The sequence below is a fragment of the Triticum dicoccoides genome, chromosome 3A, assembly GCF_002162155.2.
Source record: "Triticum dicoccoides isolate Atlit2015 ecotype Zavitan chromosome 3A, WEW_v2.0, whole genome shotgun sequence".
NCBI lineage: Eukaryota > Viridiplantae > Streptophyta > Magnoliopsida > Poales > Poaceae > Triticum > Triticum dicoccoides.
The window spans coordinates 59,429,317-59,450,077 of record NC_041384.1 but is presented as its reverse complement, the minus strand read 5'-3'; positions in this window follow the sequence as shown (position 1 = coordinate 59,450,077).

Below are 20,761 nucleotides of genomic sequence, written 5' to 3'. Positions count from 1 at the left end.
ATGGGAGGGTAGGACAAAAGATGTCATGCAAGTTCTTTTCCATAAGCACGTATGACTATATACGGAATACATGCCTACATTACATTGATGAATTGGAGCTTGTTCTGTGTCACCCTATGTTATGACAGTTACATGATGAACATCATCCGGCATAATTATCCATCACTGATCCGGTGCCTACGAGTTTTCCATATACTGGTTTACGCTTATTTACTTTCCCGCTGCTACTGTTACAATCACTAAAAAATACCAAAAACATTACTTTTGCTGTCTTTACTTTTGTTGCTACTACCACCACTATCATATTACTTTGCTACTAAACACTTTGCTACAGATACTAAGTTTCCAGGTGTGGTTGAATTAACAACTCAGCTGCTAATACTTGAGAATATTCTTTGGCTCCCCTTGTGTCGAATCAATAAATTTGGGTTGAATACTCTACCCTCGAAAGCTGTTGCAATCCCCTATACTTGTGGGTTATCAAGACTAATTTCCGGCATCGTTGCCGGGGAGCATAGCTCTATTCTTTGAGTCACTTGGGATTTATATCTGCTGGACACTATGAAGAACTTGAGAGATCCAAAAACCAAGATCTATCCCTCAACTACGAGGGGAGGTAAGGAACTGCCATCTAGCTCCGCACTTGATTCAACTTTTGTTATGAGTAAGTTTGCGACACCTACACTTGCTTCTGCTATTCGTTCTGATATGTCGCATGTTATTGATGATGCCACTTCTGCTATGCATGGTACTTATGATGAAACTGCTTCTATGCCTGATACTATTGTGCCCCTTAGTGAATTTCTTGATGAACAAATTGCTAGGGCTAGAGAAAAACAAATTATTGAATCTGAATACGATGATGATGGTGATGATGAAAATATGCCTGTTATTCCCGAGGGCTATCTTTTTGATATGGAATCTTCTGCCGCTATTTTAGCTTGCAAAGATAGATATGAGCTTAAGAGGTTATTAGTTAAATGGAACAAAGAATCACTTAGAGATAAAATGAAACCCGACCCTGCTTTTGCTACTTCACCCATAGGTGTTCCTGATAAGGATTATGAATTCTCTGTTGATCCTGATATAATTAGTTTGGTTGAATCTGATCCGTTTTATGGCTATGAATCTGAAACTGTTGTGGCACATCTTACTAAGTTAAATGATATAGCCGCCTTGTTTACTAATGATGAGAGATCGTGTTACTTTTATATAGTCAAAATATTTCCGTTCTCATTAAAGGGTGATGCTAAGATATGGTTTAATTCTCTTGATCCTGGTTGTGTGCGTAGTCCCCATGATATGATTTATTACTTCTCTGCTAAATATTTCCCTGCTCATAAGAAACAAGCTGCTTTGAGGAAAATATACAACTTCACGCAAATTAAAGAAGAGAGTCTCCCACAAGCTTGGGGGAGGCTTCTCAAGTTACTTAATGCTTTGCCTGATCATCCTCTTAAGAAACCTGAAATACTTGATATCTTTTATAATGGACTAACCGATGTTTCTAGAGATTACCTGGATAGTTGTGCTGGTTCTCTTTTCAGGGAAAGAACACCGGATGAAGCTAAAATCTTATTGAATAATATGTTGACGAATGAAAATAATTGGGCACCTCCTGAGCCAGCTCCTGAGCCAACTCCTGCTCCAATTACTGAGCCTATTCCTAAACCAACTCCGAAGAAGAGAGGTGTTCTATTTCTCAGTCCCGAAGATATGCAAGAGGCAAAGAAATCTATGAAAGAAAAAGGTATTAAAGCTGAAGACGTTAAGAATTTACCTCCTATTGAATACATGGTCTTAATTCACCGCCTATTGAAGAAACTTATGATCTTAATTCTTTATTTACTGAAGAACCTCCTGATCCCGATATCCCGAACCAGGTAGTAAAGGTAAATTCTCTCTATAGATATGATAAAGCTGAAGTCCCTCCTACTAAAATTGCTAGTCAGTGCTTGGATGAGTTTGATAACTTTATGTTTAAGCAAGACGACTTCAATGCTTATTTTCGTAGACAATTAAAAGAAAATGCTTATATGATTAGACGCTTGGGTGATTATATGGCTAATATTAAAGGTGAACTTAAACTTGTTAGCAAACATGCTTCTATGGTTACCACTCAAGTAGAACAAGTACTTAAGGCTCAAAAAGAAGTGCTTGATGAAATGAATAGTAAGAAAATTGATTATGCTGTTAGAGTGGCTACTAGAACTGGTAGAATGACTCAGGAACCTTTGTATCCTGAAGGCCACCCTAAGAGAATCGAGCAAGATTCTCAAAGAAATAATATTGATGTTCCTAGTTCTTCTAAAAAGAAGAAGAAGAAAAATGATAGAACTGTGCAAACTTATAGTGAACCTATTGTTGAACCACCTGATAATCCAAATGATATATCTATGTCTGATGCTGAAACACAATCTGGTAATGAACATGAACCTAGTAAAAATATTGATAATGATGTTCATGATGATGCTCAACCTAGTATTGATAAAGATGTAGAAGTTGAACCTGCTGTTGATCTTGATAACCCACAATCAAAGAATCAACGTTATGATAAAAGAGACTTTGTTGCTAGGAAAAATGGTAAAGAAAGGGAACCTTGGGTTCAGAAACCCATGCCTTTTCCTCCGAAACCATTCAAGAAAAAGGACGATGAGGATTTTGAGCGCTTTGCTGAAATGATTAGGCCTATCTTTTTGCGTATGCGATTAACTGATGTGCTCAAAACAAATCCTTATGCTAAATATATGAAGGATATCATTACTAATAAAAGAAAGATACCGGAAGCTGAAATTTCCACCATGCTTGCCAATTATACTGTGAAGGGTGGAATACCAAAGAAACTTGGAGACCCCGGAGTACCTACTATACCTTGCTCCATTAAAAGAAATTATATTAAAACTGCTTTATGTGATCTTGGAGCAGGTGTTAGTGTTATGCCTCTCTCTTTATATCGTAGACTTGACTTGAATAAGCTGACACCTACTGAAATATCTTTGCAAATGGATGATAAATCAACTGCTATACCTGTCGGTATTTGTGAGGATGTGCCTGTTGTGGTTGCAAACGTTACTATTTTAACGTACTTTGTTATACTTGATATTCCCGAGGATGATAGTATGTCTATTATTCTTGGAAGACCTTTTCTTAATACTGCAGGGGCTGTTATTAATTGCAACAAAGGCAATGTCACTTTTCATGTTAATGGTAATGAGCATATGATACACTTTCCAAGGAAACAACCTCAAGTTCATAGTATCAACTCTATTGGAAAAATTCCATCGATTAATTTGGAGGTTTTGAATTTCCTCTTCCTACTGTCAAAAAGAAATATGATATACTTATTATAGGGGATGTGCATATCCCCGTTGAGGTAACTTAGTGTTATTCGAAATTTCTCCGGTTTCATGATTATCGGAATGAGTTTGTTAACAAGACTTGATCAACCTTGTTAGTGGATTCTTTTTGATGAGCATGAGATGGATGAAACTAGAAGCACAACCTTCTGTACCCTCTCTATACTTTATGTTATTTATATTAAATAAAGTAAAAATAGTATTTTTCTGTCTGTTTCTTGACTTATCCGTGCAACATAAAAATATCACGAAAATAAAAGTCCTCAGAATGACATGCCAATTTAATATGATTTTTTCGGGAATATTTGAGGATTTACTGTGCAAAAATTACCACGGGAGGAGCTGCCACCTGGCCACGAGGGTGGTGGGCGCCCCCCCTATAGGGCGCGCCCCCTGCCTCGTGGGCCCACGGTGGCCCTCCTCCACTTATCCCAGCACCCATCTTCTTCCTCTGTCTCACACAAACCCGAAAAACCAACTCAAGCACGAGTTCCAGCCACTTTTGCGGTGATTTTCGATCTCCTTGCTCAAAGCACCTCTCGCAAAACTGCTTGGGGAGATTGTTCCTTGGTATGTGACTCCTCCATTGGTCCAATTAGTTTTTGTTCTAGTGCTTTATTCTTTGCAAACTTGTGCTGCATAGGTGACCATGTTCTTGAGCTTGCATGTCAAATTTATATGGTTCCAAGTAGTTCTAATGCTTGATATAGGCTCTAGGCAATTGTAGGAGTAGTTGCTATCAGTTTTATTGAGTTTGGTTTACTTTTGTTTGAAGTTACTAAAAATTTCAGATTATTTCAAAAAAATAATGAGGAGATTTTTGAGGGGCTCATCAAGCCAAAGCTCGAAGGAAAAGGCACCAAAGCCTAAGTATAATTTGCCGCGCACCGCGGAGATTCGGGCGTGTGAATGGCCTTCTGATGATTTCTTGAGAGCAGCCGGTATCTATGAAGATTTTCATGAATTGGCTCACAACGCAGGCCTCACCGCTTTCCTCCACGACTAATGCGATCAGTATCTCTTACTCACAAATACTTTTCTGCAAAACTTTCATTTTCATTCTAGGAACTCACCACCTACGGTGGAGTTTCATTTATATGATGAGCATAAGGAGATGTCACTTTATGATTTCTGTCAGATTTGTTTAGTCCCTTTTGAGGGCAAGACAGAAAAACCACATCATGATGATGTGGCTGGGTTTATTGATACTATCACTGTAGGAGAAACTAGGAAGGTTTCCGATGCACGAATCACTAGCATACATTTTCCTGTTTTACGTTACTTTGCATTATTTGCTAGGCGTTGTTTAATTGGACGCAGAAACTGTGGAAACCTTAGCATCCCTGATATAATTATTCTGCACCACGGTTTATACAGTGATAACACTTTTAGTATGGGCGGTATTATTGCTAGACGGTTAAGTATGAACCGTACTAAGGGTCCCATCTTTGGAGGCATCTATGCCACATGCCTAGCTGTACACTTTAACATACCTATTAGGCATGTTGAGAAGGAAGAAAAGGTGCTGCCCCGTGTTTATCTAGATCATAAAAATATGGTGGCACACGATTTTATTGTTAAGAATAGGGCAGATGAGCTTAAATATCAATTGTTCTTTAACAAACATCATCCTGAGACTATTATCCTGCCTGCTCCTTCTTTGTTTAATTTTGTAGGACCCTACCTCGTTACATGGGATGCCGTCCAAGCTTACAAGAATCCTGCACCAGCCCCGGAACAGGAACCACAAGATGAGCCTCCACGACAATCTGTTTATTCTTGGGATCCAGAGATGACTGTCAGCCAGTGGCAGTCAGAGTCTTCTTCTTCATCATAGTATGATCCCAACTATTCCTCCTCATCACAGTACGACCCCAACAACTATTATTATGGATATCCGCCAGGCCAGCCGTGGCCATAGACCAACTTAGGCCAAAAGCCTAAGCTTGGGGGAGTACGTATTTCTCACTAACATTACATTTATGTTCACACACACTCATTACTAGATGTCGGTGCTCATACTTTTTCACTGTAATATCCATGTTAGTTTATTTTCTTTTTCCTGCTTTCTTCTTGTGTGTTTGTTAAACCTTAAGAAAAAAAATAGTAGTAGTTTATTTTTCTGCTGTAGTAGTAATAAAAAAAGAAAACCCAAAAATATTTCCCGTTCTTCTTTTGCTTGTTGGGAGCTTTCCCGTGTAAATGGTTTTATTTCTTTTCTTTTCTTTGGGGGTCAGTAGAAGAAGACCATAATTAAATTGTTGAAGTGGCTATTATATGCATTATTGTTGATTTAACCCAGAGCCCATATTGCCTTGTCTTCTCCTGTTTATTGAATGCTCGCAGATTCCAGCTTAGTCCAATGCACGTACATTATTATTATTATTCACACCGTTCGGTCGTGCAAGTGAAAGGCAATTATGATGATATATGATGGGCTGAATGAGATGAGAAAAGCTGGTATGAACTTGACCTCTTTTGTTTTTGTAAATATGATGAGTCCCTCGTTCTTGATTCAGCTTATTATGAATAAACATGTTTGCAATGACAATTAGAGATCATAGTTGCTTGTGCCATGCTTGATTAGCTATGAGTTATAATGGTTTACCTTGTGTGCCAACATGCTATTGAGATGATTATGATGTGGTATGATGGGGTGGTATCCTCCTTTGAATGATTTAAGTGACTTGACTTGGCACATGTTCACGCATGTAGTTGAAACAAAATCAACATAGCCTTCACGATATTTATGTTCATGGTGGATTATATCCTACTCATGCTTGCATCCAATGTTTATTGATTTTAATGCATGTACATGGCTGTTGTCGCTCTCTAGTTGGTCGCTCCCCAGTCTTTCGCTAGCCTTCACTTGTACTAAGCGGGAATACTGCTTGTGCATCCAATCCCTTAAAACCCAAAGTTATTCCAGATGACTCCACCATACCTTCCTATATGCGGTATCTACCTGCCGTTCCAAGTAAATTTGTATGTGCCAAACTCTAAACCTTCAAACAAACATTCTGTTTTGTATGCTCGAATAGCTCATGTATCAACCAAGGTTGTCCTTATCTTCCGTGTTAGGCGGGTTATTCTCAAGAGGAGTGGACTCCGCTCCTCACTCACGAGAAAATGGCTGGTCACCGGGATGCCCAGTCCCATGCTTTATGCAAACTAAATCAAAATTAATTACAAGCAAAACTCCCCCTGGGACCTGATGTATGTTGAAGGCACTCGTTGTTTCGAGCAAGCCATGGATTGATGCTTGTTGGTGGAGGGGGAGTATAAACTTTACCATTCTGTTTGGGAACCTCCTATAATGTGTTTAGCATGGAAGATATCGCCATATCTTAGTTGTTACGTTGACAATGAAAGTATATCGCTCAAAATACAATTTATCTCTATTTCAAAACCGAGCTTTAGCACCTCTACAAATCCCTGCTTCCCTCTGCGAAGGGCCTATCCATTTACTTTTATGTTGAGTCATCACCCTCTTATTAAAACACACTAGCTGGAGAGCACAGCTGTCATTTGCATTCATCACTGTTAACTTATATAGGGTATGACTATGATTGGATCTCTTTTACCATGAATTACAATGTCTAGTCACTCCTTGATCTTTAAAGGTGTTCTGCATTTATGATTATGCTATTGATATGAGTAATTATGAGACCTAAGAATTATTGCAAATATGGTTAGTTATGATCTATGCTGAAAACATGAATGCTGGCTTGACATAGTTACAACAACAAGAGCAAACAGAGTTTGTAAAAGTTTTTCTTTCCTTCTTTCAGTTTGTCAACTGAATTGCTTGAGGACAAGCAAGGTTTAAGCTTGGCGGAGTTGATACGTCTCCGTCGTATCTACTTTTCCAAATACTTTTGCCCTTGTTTTGGACTCTAACTTGTATGATTTGAATGGAACTAACCCGGACTGACGCCGTTTTCAGCAGAATTGCCATGATGTTGTTTTATGTGCAGAAAACAAATATTCTCGGAATGATCTGAAACTCCATGGAACATCTTAGAAAAAATAATAAAAAATCCTCGCCAAAGATGAAGACGAGGGGGCCCACACCCTTCTCACGAGGGTGGGGGCGCCCCCCCTAGGGCGCCCCCCTACCTTGTGGGCCCCTTGGATGCCCTCCGACGCCAACTCCAACTCTATATATTTGCTTTCGGAGAGAAAAAAATCAGAGAGAAGAAATCATCGCGTTTTACTATACGGAGCCGCTGCCAAGCCCTAAAACCTCTCGGGAGGGCTCATCTGGAGTCCGTTCGGGGCTCCGGAGAGGGGGATTCGTCGTCGCCGTCGTCATCATCAACCATCCTCAATCACCAATTTCATCATGCTCACCGTTGTGCGTGAGTAATTCCATTGTAGGCTTGCTGGACGATGATGGGTTGGATGAGATTTATCATGTAATCGAGTTAGTTTTGTTAGGGTTTGATCCCTAGTATCCATTATGTTCTGAGATTGATGTTGCTATGACTTTGCTATGCTTAATGCTTGTCACTAGGGCCCGAGTGCCATGATTTCAGATCTGAACCTATTATGTTTTCATGAATATATGTGAGTTCTTGATCCTATCTTGCAAGTCTATAGTCACCTACTATGTGTTATGATCCGGCAACCCCGAAGTGACAATAATCGGGACCACTCCCGGTGATGACCATAGTTTGAGGAGTTCATGTATTCACTATGTGCTAATGCTTTGTTCCGCTTCTCTATTAAAAGGAGGCCTTAATATCCCTTAGTTTCCAATAGGACCCCGCTGCCACGGGAGGGTAGGACAAAAGATGTCATGCAAGTTCTTTTCCATAAGCACGTATGACTATATACGGAATACATGCCTACATTACATTGATGAATTGGAGCAAGTTCTGTGTCACCCTATGTTATGACTGTTACATGATGAATCGCATCCGGCATAATTATCCATCACTGATCCGGTGCCTACGAGTTTTCCATCTACTGGTTTACGCTTATTTACTTTCCCGCTGCTACTGTTACAATCACTACAAAATACCAAAAACATTACTTTTGCTGTCTTTACTTTTGTTGCTGCTACCACCACTATCATATTACTTTGCTACTAAACACTTTGCTGCAGATACTAAGTTTCCAGGTGTGGTTGAATTGACAACTCAGCTGCTAATACTTGAGAATATTCTTTGGCTCCCCTTGTGTCGAATCAATAAATTTGGGTTGAATACTCTACCCTCGAAAGCTGTTGCGATCCCCTATACTTGTGGGTTATCAGGCAGTTCCTTACCTCCCCTCGTAGTTGAGGGATAAATCTTGGTTTTTGGATCTCTCTAGTTCTTCATAACGATAAACAGATATAAATCCCAAGTGACTCAAAGAATAGAGCTATGCTCCCCGGCAACGGCACCAAAAAATAGTCTTGATAACCCACAAGTATAGGGGATCGCAACAGTTTTCGAGGGTAGAGTATTCAACCCAAATTTATTGATTCGACACAAGGGGAGCCGAAGAATATTCTCAAGTATTAGCAGCTGAGTTGTCAATTCAACCACACCTGGAAACTTAATATATACAACAAAGTGTTTAGTAGCAAAGTAATATGATAGTAATCGTAACGGTAGCAAAAGGTAATGATAGCAAAAGTAATGTTTTTGGTATTTTGTAGTGATGATAGCAAATAGCAACGGAAAAGTAAATAAGCGAAGAACAATATATGGAAAGCTCGTAGGCAATGGATGGGTGATGGAGAATTATGCCGGACGCGGTTCATCATGTAACAATCATAACCTAGGGTGACATAAAACTAGCTCTAGTTCATCAATGTAATGTAGGCATGTATTCCGAATATAGTCATACGTGCTTATGGAAAAGAACTTGCATGACATCTTTTGTCCTACCCTCCCGTGGCAGCGGGGTCCTAATGGAAACTAAGGGATATTAAGGCCTCCTTTTAATAGAGTACCGGAACAAAGCATTAGCACATAGTGAATACATGAACTCCTCAAACTATAGTCATCACCGGTAAGTATCCCTATTATTGTCACTTCGGGGTTAGTGGATCATAACACATAATAGGTGACTACAGACTTGCAAGATAGGATCAAGAACTCTCATATATTGATGAAAACATAATAGGTTCAGATCTGAAATCATGGCACTCGGGCCCTAGTGACAAGCATTAAGCATAGCAAAGTCATAGCAACATCAATCTTAGAACATAGTGAATACTAGGGATCAAACCCTAACAAAACTAACTCGATTACATGATAAATCTCATCCAACCCATCACCGTCCAGCAAGCCTACGATGGAATTACTCACGCACAGCGGTGAGCATCATGAAATTGGTGATGGAGGATGGTTGATGATGACGATGGCGACAGATTCCCCTCTCTGGAGCCCCGAATGGACTCCAGATCAACCCTCCTCAGAGGTTCTAGGGCTTGGCGGCGGCTCCATATCGTAAAACGCGATGAATCCTTCTCTCTGATTTTTTTCTCCCCGAAACCAAATATATAGAGTTGGAGTTGAGGTCGGAGGATCTCCAGGGGGGCACGAGGTAGGGGGCGCGCCCTAGGGGGCAGGCGCGGCCCCACCCTCGTGGACAGGTGGTGGGCCCCCTGGCCTTCATCTTTTGCGAGGATTTTTTATTATTTCTGAAAAGTTGCTCCGTGAAGTTCCAGGTCATTCCGAGAATGTTTGTTTCTGCATATAAATAACACCATGGTAATTCTGCTGAAAACAGCGCCAGTCCGGGTTAGTTCCATTCAAATCATGCAAGTTAGAGTCCAAAACAAGGGCAAAAGTGTTTGGAAAAGTAGATACGACGGAGATGTATCAACGTGAATGCAGCTTTCTCTAAAGCATAACCCCAAAACGATAGCGGTAAATCAGTAAGAGACGTCATAGATCGCACCATATCTAGTAAAGTACGATTACGACGTTCGGACACACCATTACGCTCTGGTGTTCCGGGTGGCGTGAGTTGCAAAACTATTCCACATTATTTCAAATGAAGACCAAACTCGTAACTCAAATATTTTCCTCCACGATCAGATCGTAGAAACTTTATTTTCTTGTTACGATGATTTTCCACTTCATTCCAAAATTCTTTGAACTTTTCAAATGTTTCAGACTTATGTTTCTTCAAGAAGATATACCCATATCTTACTCAAATCATCTGTGAAGGTCAGAAAATAACGATACCTGCCGCGAGCCTCAACACTCATCGGACTGCATACATCAGTATGTATTATTTCCAACAAGTCTGTTGCTCGCTCCATTGTTCCGGAGAACGGAGTCTTAGTCATCTTGCCCATGAGGTATTGTTCGCAAGCATCAACTGATTCATAATCAAGTGATTCCAAAAGCCCATCAGCATGGATTTTCTTCATGCGCTTTACACCAATATGACCTAAACGGCAGTGCCACAAATAAGTTGCACTATCATTATTAACTTTGCATCTTTTGGCTTCAATATTATGAATATGTGTATCACTACGATCGAGATTCAATAAACCATTCACCTTGGGTGTATGACCATTGAAGGTTTTATTCATGTAAATAGAACAACAATTATTCTCTGACTTTAAATGAATAACCGTATTGCAATAAACATGATCAAATCGTATTCATGCTTAACGCAAACACCAAATAACATTTATTTAGGTTCAACATTAATCCCGAAAGTATAGGGAGTGTGCGATGATGATCATATCAATCTTGGAACCACTTCCAACACACATCGTCACTTCACCCTTAACTAGTCTCTGTTCATTCTGCAACTCCCGTTTCGAGTTACTAATCTCAGCAACTAAACTAGTATCAAATACTGAGGGGTTGCTATAAACACTAGTAAAGTACACATCAATAACATGTATATAAAATATACCTTTGTTCACTTTGCCATCCTTCTTATCCGCCAAATACTTGGGACAGTTCTGCTTCCAGTGACCAGTCCCTTTGCAGTAGAAGCACTTAGTCTCAGGCTTAGGTCTAAACTTGGGCTTCTTCACTTGAGCAGCAACTTGCTTGCCGTTCTTCTTGAAGTTCCCCTTCTTCCCTTTGCCCTTTTCTTGAAACTAGTGGTCTTGTCAACCATCAACACTTGATGCTTTTCTTGATTTCTACCTTCGTCGATTTCAGCATCACGAAGAGCTTAGGAATCATTTCCATTATCCCTTGCATATTATAGTTCATCACGAAGTTCTAGTAACTTGGTGATAGTGACTAGAGAACTCTGTCAATCACTAACTTATCTGGATGATTAACTCCCACTTGATTCAAATGATTGTAGTACTCAGACATTCTGAGCACATGCTCAGAAGCTGAGCTATTCTCCTCCATCTTGTAGGCAAAGTGCTTGTCAAAGGTCTCATACCTTTCGACAAGGTCATGAGTCTGAAATACTAATTTCAACTCTTGGAACATCTCATATGCTTCGTGGTGTTCAAAATGTCTTTGAAGCCCTGATTCTAAGCTGTAAAGCATGATGCACTAAACTATCAAGTAGTCATCATATCGAGCTCGCCAAATATTCATAACGTCTGCATCTGCTCCTGCAATCGGTCTGTCACCTAGCGGTGCATCAAGGACATAATTCTTCTGTGAAGCAATGAGGATAATCCTTAGATCATGGATCCAATCCGCATCATTGCTACTAACATCTTTCAACTTAGTTTTTCTCTAGGAATATATCAAAATAAACGGGGAGCTACATCGCTAGCTATTGATCTACAACATAGTTATGCAAATACTATCAGGACTAAGTTCATGATAAATTAAAGTTCAATTAATCATATTTATGAACTCCCACTTAGATAGACATCCCTCTAATCATCTAAGTGATCACGTGATCCAAATCAACTAAACAATGACCGGTCATCATGTGAAATGGAGTAGTTTTCAATGGGGAACATCACTATGTTGATCATATCTACTATATGATTCACGCTCGACCTTTCGGTCTCAGTGTTCCGAGGCCATATATGCATATGCTAGGCTCGTCAAGTTTAACTTGAGTATTCCCGCGTGTGCAAAACTGGCTTGCACCTGTTGTATGTGAACGTAGAGCTTATCACACCCAATCATCACGTGGTGTCTCGGCACGACAAACTTTGGCAACGGTGCATACTCAGGGAAAACACTTGTACCTTGAAATTTAGTGAGAGATCATGTTATAATGCTACCACCGAACTAAGAAAAATAAGATGCATAAAGGATAAACATCACATGCAATCAAAATATGTGACATGATATGGCCATGATCATCTTGCGCCTTTGATCTCCATCTCCAAAGTACCGTCATGATCTCTATCGTTATCGGCATGACACCATGATCTCCATCATCTTGATCTCTATCAATGTGTCGTCACATGGTCGTCTCGCCAACTATTGCTTTTGCAACTATTGCTATCGCATAGCGATAAAGTAAAGCAATTACATGGCACTTGCATCTTATGCAATAAAGAGACAACCATAAGGCTTCTGCCAGTTGCCGATAACTTTAACAAAACATGATCATCTCATAAAACAATTTATATCTCATCACGTCTTGACCATATCACATCACAACATGCCCTGCAAAAACAAGTTAGACGTCCTCTACTTTGTTGTTGCAAGTTTCACGTGGCTGCTACGGGCTGAGCAAGAACCATTCTTACCTACGCATCAAAACCACAACGATATTTCGTCAAGTTAGTGTTGTTTTAACCTTTGACAAGGACCGGGTGTAGTCACACTCGGTTCAACTAAAGTTGGAGAAACTGACACCCGCCAACCACCTGTGTGTGAAGCACGTTGGTAGAACCAGTCTCGCGTAAGCGTACGCATAATGTCGGTCCGGGCCGCTTCATCCAACAATATCGCCGAACCAAAGTATGACATGCTGGTAAGCAGTATGACTTGTATCGCCCACAACTCACTTGTGTTCTACTCGTGCATATAACATCTAGGCATAAACCTGGCTCGGATCCCATTGTTGGGGAACGTAGTAATTTCAAAAAAATTCCTACGCACACGCAAGATCATGGTGATGCATAGCAACGAGAGGGGAGAGTATCGTCTACGTACCCTCGTAGACCGTAAGCGGAAGCGTTATGAGAACGCGGTTGATGTAGTTGTACGTCTTCACGATCCGACCGATCCAAGTACCGAACGCACGACACCTCCGAGTTCAGCACATGTTCAGCTCGATGACGTCCCACAAACTTCGATCCGGCAGAGCTTCATGGGAGAGTTCCGTTAGCACGACGGCGTGATGACGGTGATGATGTTGCTACTGACGTAGGGCTTCGCCTAAGCACCACTATGATATGATCGAGGTGGATTATGGTGGAGGGGGGCACCGCACACGGCTTGGAACAATCAACTTGTGTGTCTATGAGGTGCCCCCTGGCCACGTATATAAAGGAGCAAGGGGAGGAGGCTGGCGGCCTCATAGGGTGCGCCCCAAGGGGGAATCCTACTCCTACTAGGAGTAGGTTCCCCCTTTCCTAGTCCAACTAGGAGGGGAAGGAAAGAGGAGGAGAGGAGAAGGAAAGAGGGGGCCGGCCCCCAAAGCCCTAAACCAATTCGGTTTGGGCCTAGGGGGTGCACTCCACACTTCCTTGCTGCCCTCTATTTCCACTAAAGCCCACGAAGGCCCATTGACCCTCCTGGTGAATTCCCATAACTCTCCGGTACTCCGAAAAACACCCGAAACACTCGAAACCTTTCCGATGTCCGAATATAGTCGTCCAATATATCGGTCTTTACGTCTCGACCATTTCAAGACTCCGCGTCATGTCCCCGATCTCATTCGGACTCCGAACTACCTTCGGTACATCAAAACACATAAACTCATAATACTGATCATCATCGAACGTTAAGCATGCGGACCCTACGGGTTCGAGAACTATGTAGACATGATCGAGACTCATCTCCGGCCAATAACCAATAGCGGAACCTGGATGCTCATATTGGCTCCTACATATTCTACGAAGATCTTTATCGGTAAAACCCCATAACGGTATACGTTGTTCCCTTTGTCATTGGTATGTTACTTGTCCGAGATTCGATCGTTGGTATCTCAATACCTAGTTCAATCTCGTTACCGGCAAGTCTCTTTACTCGTTTTGTAATGCATCATCCCGCAACTAACTCATTAGTCACATTGCTTGCAAGCACCACTAGGGAAAACCTTATACACAGAATCTTAGCAGCAGCGCGGTCTAAAACCAGACGCTACTGCTAATTAGCAGTAGCGAGCTTCAGAAAACCACGCTACTAATAGCACGGTAGCAGTAGCGGTCTAGGTGAAACAAGCGCTACTAATATAATTGCCACGGCGTTGCCCCCAGGCTAGATATAGTAGTAGCGCTCTTCCGAGGACGCGCTATTGCTAAAGTACTTAGTAGCAATGTTTTTTCTCAAAACACGCTACTGTTAAGTATTGCACCTAATTAAGTTTAGTCCCATACTGCTAAGCGAACAAGGTGTTTACCACCTTAAATATGTTACTTCTCAAACTATCTCGAGCACTTGGTCTTCACTGAACTATATGTGTAGAATTTGTGGCTGCAATATGAATCTTCACCTGTGCCTATACAGGTACTGTGAGGATTGATGTTGACTATTTAGATTCTACACAAAAAGATCAATGATGACCAATGTATATATTTGAAGTTTTTACATGCTTAGACTTAGCAGTAGCGTTTTTTTAGGGCAAAGCGCTACTGATATTATAAAACAGAAAGGAATAGCTGTAGTGTGTTTCACTTGACATGCTATAGCTAACTTAGCTATAGCGCGTTCCGGCAAAATGCGCTGCTGCTAGTTTGACTTAACCCCCAGCCGCGCGGGCTAAAAATTTCGCTAAGTCCTTCCCCTCCACTTCCCCCTCTCCCCCAACTGCTCCATCGCCTCTGTCGCCCTACCGCTCTCGACCTCACCGCCGCCGCCCGCCGCACACCCTCGACGCCGCCCTCCACCGCGCGCCCGAGCCCCGACCCCATCCTCGGCACCGCCTGCCCCTCCCTCGCCGCAGTCACCATAAGGCTCTGCCTCTCCTCTCTCCTACCCTCCTCTCTCTCTGCTAGGGCAATTCATATATGTGTTGATGTTGTGTTGATGTTCATATGAACCCTAGGTGTTCATATGAACCCTAGATTTGTTAGGGTAGTAGGCATTTTTTAGCATTTAGGAAAAATGATTAGCAATTTTTTTTAGGAAATTAGCTAGGGATTTTTTTATGAAAATGCCTAAACAGTAATTTCATTCAAAAAAAAACAGAATTGTTTTTCTTTCAAAAACTTGGTTAAACTAATTGTTGCTATGTAAACAAAAAACAAGATTGTTGTTATATGATATATGTCATTGATGTTCATTTGCATATTCCATTATTGAAGTGGTTCGATTGTGCCCAAGTGGCTCTGTTGTTTCCAGGGAATGAAGTCGAGTGGCCTATCTTTTGCCGGAATGTTGATTCATTTCCATTCCGGCAAACTTCAGGTTCTCGATTTGTCCACTTTTTAGTAAAAGTCATGCCGAAATTTTCCGTGAATTTCGGCATGACTTGGGCTATAAACTAGGACATATCGAGTGCGCGGAATTTGCCGCACCGGGAAGGAGTCAACATTCCTGCAAAGCATAGGCCTTTTTTATGTCATTATTCATTTTATTAGGTATAGAATTAATTGACTAGATATAATCGTAAGAACTAGTTGAATTAATAGAAATAGTTGAACATGTCACATTTGTTGTTATTTTTTTAGTTAAAGAAATTTTCCCCGCATCGACGTCGACGATGCCTATCCCGCATCCTAGTCGTCGAGTCGGTGGAGGACACCTGCGTCACCAGATGGGCCATGTCCGGGACTGGGCCCCGCCGGGGTGGTACTGGGAGGTGCTACCTACCGGGGGGAGCATGTTGGTGAGGAGCCATCCTGTGTCGTTGACCCGAACCTTCTTTGGTGGCGGTCGCGTGGGCCAGTGACGGTCCAGAGGCTCGAGGACCCCGTGGAGGTGGTGCGTCACCGTGTCAGTGAGGAGGACGAGCACGTCCGTCACTACTTGTTTGCGTTGGAGCACAGGTTCTCCAATACCTGACAGGTTCTCCAGGGATCTCACTGGAGCTATGATCATGTGATGGTTCCTTCTCTTTGGGTGTCCACCGCCCGCGCCGATACCCGTCGTGCACTAGGGTTTTAGTTTTATTAGTGATGTTATATGTATGATACTATTTGGGATGTATTAGTGATGTTATATGTATGATACTATTCGGGATGTATTAGTGATAATATTCGACGATGTACGGACGCATGAGATGATTTACTTTTGCTTATTGAATGCATGCTAATTTGAATACTTATTTATTTTACGATTAGGTTTTTCTTATAGAATTCTCATGTCAATATGAGTCCTATAAGATATTTTGAGTATCCTGGTAGTTGTCTTCGATCGGTTTTCAATTAATGTTTCAACTATGAACATAGGAAATGTCTGACAACGAAAAGGATTTCGGTATTTGCAAATGTTGTGAAGACGAGCACGGCCTATGCGACGGAATCTTCCTAGATGATGATAGGCGCTTCAGCATCAAGCTGGACGTGAACTTTGAAGTGGATACAGTAAGTCACAACGACAAGTCTTTTTTCGTAATTAAGCATGACATCTGCTTTATTTGCTTCAACTTATAATTTAATTTTTTTACTATTCTACTAGCGTATCCCCTGCCATGCAAGAGTTTTTGTCTTGGATAAGATAGGTTTCAGTCGTACTATGGAGGTAAAGAAAGTTTACTTGAAGACCGAGCATGGTTGTATTTTCCACGCAAAATTATACAACGCAGACGACTACACCTATTTTGGATGCAAAACATGGCGAGCACTATGCAAGACTTATGCATTTGAGCCTGATATGGTTATCACCTTTGATATTCGTCCGGAAGATGATATTGAAGGTAATATCGACATCTAGGTCGATGTGCAGACGCCTCCAGTTATACCATTACGTGAGTTTCTCAACCATATTTATGTCTTTGATATTGTTTATTCAAAAATAGTTGACAACTAATTTCTATTGTCAGCTTATTTCCTGTCACAACCCTAGAATTCTGCTTTGTAATTAGTTGCATCAGTGAGTGGCATCCATGCATCAGGTTTAATTTCCTTTGAAATGTGAATTGGGGAAAGTGGAAAGCCTCAGAGATCATTTCTAAAAATGATCAACATTAAAAATTGCTTCAAACAAACCCAAGAAAATGTTCCTGTTAAGCTATAAAAATATTGGGAAGAAGTAAAACTCAAACCAATAGTTTTGGAGTCTCACGGATATTTATTTTGGGCCTTTGAAATTAAATCAATAAGTATTTGACTTTTGGATTATATTCATTTTATATAGAATATATTTCAAAAGGCCCTGAAATTATTTATGTGCCTTTGGAAAAGTCCATAATGGCAAGAGACAGATATTCAAAAGGTTTTGCCCTGCTTTGATTTACTTTGAATTTGAATCAGTGGCAAAATAATTAAAATAAAATAGAAAAACAGAAAATAGAAAACCAGAGAGATGAAAAACCTACCTGGCCACTTACCTGGCAGCCCAAGTAGGCGGCCCAGCACACCAGCACCCTGCCAGTCATCTTTGACCTCGCCGACCAAAGCAGCTGCGTGCTGGACGCACGCGTGCGTCGATGCCACCTCCTGCTTCACGCTGGAGGCTCATCCTCCTCCATGTCCCCGCGCCTGGAAAAGCCCTCGATCCCCTCGGTCCCTCCCCCTTCCCTGGCCCTCTCCTCCCCTCCATCGCTCGTCCCCGAGCTCGGCCGGAGCAGCCATGGCCGCCACCCATCGTCCTCGCGGCCACCAGCCACCCCTCGCCGCCCAAACGTACCCCCGAGCTTCGCCTCCATGCCCACGTCTCCCCACCGAAGCCCACGTCCTTGGAAGCACTGCAACATCGCCATCGGGCTCCTCCTCTTCCTCGGACGCCGACGACCACCACCGTCGATTCGCTCCATCCAGTGCGCCCCTGCCCTCGCCGTCGCCTCTTCTTGAACCAACGTGAGCCACCGCCCCTTCTCCCTCTATCTTCCACGTGAAACCGCCCTCCAGTGAAGTTTCCCGCCATGGCCAAGCTTCGGCCGCCGTCGTAGCTCGCTGCCGGCGTTGTTCCCGGCCACCCCGCAGCCTCTCGTCCGGTCCAATGGATGCGGGCGAGCAGGAGCTCCTTGCACATGCCCTCGGCACATCCATCCGATGCCGCAGCGCGATTCCGGCGTGTATCCGCCGCACTGGATGGTCGCCGGCGGCCTCTTCCCGGCTGTGCTGACGTGGCTGGCTTAATTAGCCACTAATCACCTCCCCGTGCCACTGGCAGTGGGCCCCGCGTGTTAATTAAACCAGGACAGTTTATTTTAGGTTTAGTTAATTGGGTTAGCCACTATGTCAATGACATATGGGTCCCACACGTAGGGTTTGACTCCAGTCAACCCGTTTGACCTACTGACGTCACGGTGATGAAATGCTGACGCAATAATGTATTTTCTGGATTTAGTCTAATTTAAAATAGCCAGGGAATTCCAGAAAATAGTATAAACTTCTAAAAATCATAGAAATTCAACCATAACTCCAAATGAAACAAATTATATTTGAAAAATGATCAGAAAAATCCAAAGAATCTATTTATGGCATTTTCATGCATGTTAGAGCAACTTATATCCTCTGTTTAGGAAAATTCAATTAAATGGCATTTAAGAAAGCACATATTGAGTTTGAATTTGAACCTAGTGTTCAAACCAACTCCATTTAACTTGTTGCTAGTTGCTTTAGGCCAATCAACAACATATTGCCATGTCACATTCATGCATCATATTGTTGTATTGCATTGATTGTGTCCTTCTCTGTTTGCCGGTAACCGTCCCCTCTCAGTCGACGATGTTTCCGACGACGTGATCGATGACACCGATGAAGAACTATATCATCTTCAGGAGTGCCAGGCAAGCAAAACCCCCTTGTTCATCCCGATACAATCCCACTCTCTCGCTCCTGCTCTCTTTTACTGCATTAGGACAACACCGATTCAACTGTTACATGCTGCGGTAGTTGAACCCCTTTCCTCTGCATGACCTGTCATTGCCACAGTAAATAGATGAAACCCATTAGCATGAGTAGGAGTTGTTTGAGCCCTGATGTGCCTGCTCATTCATGCTTGTTTGTAATGCCTGCTACTGCTTAGAGTTGAGTCAGGTCTGATTCATCGGGAATGAATTGGAACGTGGTGAACATGTCCTACTGTTGAGAGCTAAGTGTGTGAACACGATTTGGTAAAGGTAGCGGTGAGAGGCCATGTAGGAGTACATGGTGAGTTGTCTCATTGCAGCCGTTCTCAGGAACTGAGTTCTGTGTTTGTGATCCATGAACAGTTACTACCACACATTGGGTTCTGGTAACTCGGCCCCTCTCGGCTTATTAATCAACTCGATCTTTGTCCAGGAGTTGCAACTAGTTTCTGGTGTTTGTAGGTAGTGTTAGTAGTCTACCAAGTGGCACCCGGTACAGGTGGACTTGGGACAGACTAGGCATAGTGGCATGGTGTACCAAGTGGCACCCAGGTGGTGGGCTTGGGAACCCTGCACACATCGTTTGGGGCCATGAGCAACACCCCGGCCGGATCTCCTTGCGGATGGAACCCGAATAGGCGATAAACCTGGACGAGAGACTTCTGTGGTTAGTTAGGTCGTGGCCGACTCCCTCACCAGGCTTCCGCTTGAAGGTTGCCGAGATACACGACGTGTACATGGTGGTAAGTGGCAAGAGCGTGTGTGAAGAAGTACACCCCTGCAGGGTTATCATTATCTATTCGAATAGCCGGATTCCTCGGATATGGAAACTTGGATCCCTTGCATAGTTGATAGACAAGTGAAAGTGGATACTCTAAAATACGCAAGATAAGCATGAGTGCTATGGATGGCGTTCTCGTAGGGAGACCGGAGCGGATCCATAGTGGTGTATTGGTATGGTGAATATGTGGACTCGTGTGTGCCACCTCAAAGAGTTACTTGCAGTCCTAGTTTAGGATAGCCACTGAGTCAAAGTTGGCTTGCTGCAGTCAAACTCCACCACCCCCTTTGTTGATACTGATGCATATGTAGCTAGTTCTGATGTAAGTCTTGCTGGGTACATTTGTACTCACGTTTGCCTATTCTATGTTTTGCAGAGAGATGTCAGTTTCGCTAGTAGTTCCGTGTGGACTTCGATGTTTAGCTTGATACCTCAGCTACGATCTTGTGCCTCAGTAGGATCTGGTAGATAGTCAGGCTTCTCAGCCTTTTCCATTTGTAGATGTCTGTACTCAAGACATGTTAAGCTTCCGCATGTGCTTTGACTTGTATGCTCTGAATGTTGGGTCATGAGACCCATGTCTGTAATATCTCGCTCCTCG